Source organism: Littorina saxatilis, linkage group LG8, assembly GCF_037325665.1.
Source record: "Littorina saxatilis isolate snail1 linkage group LG8, US_GU_Lsax_2.0, whole genome shotgun sequence".
Lineage (NCBI taxonomy): Eukaryota > Metazoa > Mollusca > Gastropoda > Littorinimorpha > Littorinidae > Littorina > Littorina saxatilis.
Window position 1 is genome coordinate 1076739 of NC_090252.1, and position 2500 is coordinate 1079238.

Here is a 2500-nt window from a genome sequence, read left to right on the forward strand (position 1 = left end):
GGTTGATCTTTGTGATAACCCTAAAACACATAGACTGCTGACGTTCCACAATCGAGGATAAAAAAAACAAGAAATGTTTGTTATTGGAATGTTTAGTTTTTGATAAAACAAGTCATTCACTTGTCTTGTTTTGTCACAAATATAGGCTAACGTTCCAATAAGTAACCTTTCTTGTTGTTTTGTGTCGATCTTTGAGGTGATTTACTCAGGGATGGATGACGCGTGATGGCGGCAGTTTGTACAAGTCCAACACTGTAAACTGAAGTATTCCACTTTGGAACTCACGTTTTGCAACCAGTTGTGAACACGCATGGTAAACATCTAATAGTGTTTACCATGTGTTGGACTTTTCCTGTAGAACTATATAGTGTTTACCATGTGTTGGACTTTTCCTGTAGAACTATATAGTGTTTACCATGTGTTGGACTTTTCCTGTAGAACTATATAGTGTTTACCATGTGTTGGACTTTTCCTGTAGAACTATATATAGTAGTTCGCATAAAAACACACGAAACCTTGACATTTTGAGGGCGCGAAGCAAGAAAGCGGCTGATAATACATGTTGAGGGCGCGAAGCAAGAAAGCGGCTGATAATACATGTTGAGGGCGTGAAGCAAGAAAGCGGCTGATAATACATGTTGAGGGCGCGAAGCAAGAAAGCGACTGATAATACATGTTGAGGGCGCGAAGCAAGATAGCGGCTGATAATACATGTTGAGGGCGCGAAGCAAGAAAGCGGCTGATAATACATGTTGAGGGCGCGAAGCAAGATAGCGGCTGATAATACATGTTGAGGGCGCGAAGCAAAAAAGCGGCTGATAATACATGTTGAGGGCGCGAAGCAAGATAGCGGCTGATAATACATGTTGAGGGCGCGAAGCAAGAAAGCGGCTGATAATACATGTTGAGGGCGCAAAGCAAGAAAGCGGCTGATAATACATTGTTAAAAAAGGTAGTCAAATCCAAAGCTTCAAATTGTGCACATCATATATTCATTCACTTTTTCACACAAAATAATTACTTATTCAAAAGCTATTCCTGATCACTTATTTTACACGGATGCTGACATGTCGACACAAATCAGTACATGGCGAAAGGAAGTAAGGGAAGTAACTGCCTGAAAGTGCCCGACCCGGAAAATTGTCAGTTACTTCCCCTATCCAGCTTCGCCTGCTGACTTGACCAGGTCAAATAGTGACCCACTTCTAGCGTATGTTTGAGCGAACGAGCAAAAAGAAGAACAATAACAAGAACAAGAAGAACAAGAACAAGAAGCATAAAAAACTACACACACTCTCAACAAAAGCGTTCCACTTTCCAACACTTTCTGTAACAAGTTTTGAACTCTTTTAATATAAACTTGGCCAACAAATGTCAAACCCAAAGTAAAGCATTATTTTCTGTAACATTTTATCAAAACTGTATATGTCAGTTAAGGCCGTTGTAAGCCTCCCGTAAACCATCACAGAGCTCCCCGAGCGTCTAAATACAGTACAAGCATACTTCCATTTGAACGCTCACCGAACGGGAACATCCTGGCTGCTTTCTGTCGAGCGTGAGACATTTTCAAAGAATTTATTTTCGTAGACTTGTTCGTTAACAACAACGGCGCCTCGTTTTTGCGCTAGACCTAACTTTTAAAATCTAAATAATAAATTGACAGCTTGTTACACAAACATTCTTTAATCATAAAAGAATTCGTTTTTCATCAAGACAAGATCAGAACAATTCGAAGTTGTGAAAGTTTAACAAGTCGCGTAAGGCGAAAATACAATATTTAGTCAAGTAGCTGCCATTTTTCAGCAAGAGCGTATACTCGTAGCATCGTCAGTCCACCGCTCATGGCAAAGGCAGTGAAATTGACAAGAAGAGCGGGGTAGTAGTTGCGCTAAGAAGGATAGCACGCTTTTCTGTACCTCTCTTTGTTTTAACTTTCTGAGCGTGTTTTTAATCCAAACATATCATATCTATATGTTTTTGGAATCAGGAACCGACAAGGAATAAGATGAAAGTGTTTTTAAATTGATTTGGACAATTTAATTTTGATAATAATTTTTATATATTTAATTTTCAGAGCTTATTTTTAATCCGAATATAACATATTTATATGTTTTTGGAATCATCAAATGATGGAGAATAAGATAAAAGTAAATTTGGATCGTTTTATAAATTTTAATTTTTTTTACAATTTTCAGATGTTTAATGACCAAAGTCATTAATTAATTTTTAAGCCACCAAGCTGAAATGCAATACCGAACCCCGGGCTTCGTCGAAGATTACTTGACCAAAATTTCAACCAATTTGGTTGAAAAATGAGGGCGTGACAGTGCCGCCTCAACTTTCACGAAAAGCCGGATATGACGTCATCAAAGACATTTATCAAAAAAATGAAAAAAAAATATGGGGATTTCATACCCAGGAACTCTCATGTCAAATTTCATAAAGATCGGTCCAGTAGTTTAGTCTGAATCGCTCTACACACACACACAGACACACACAC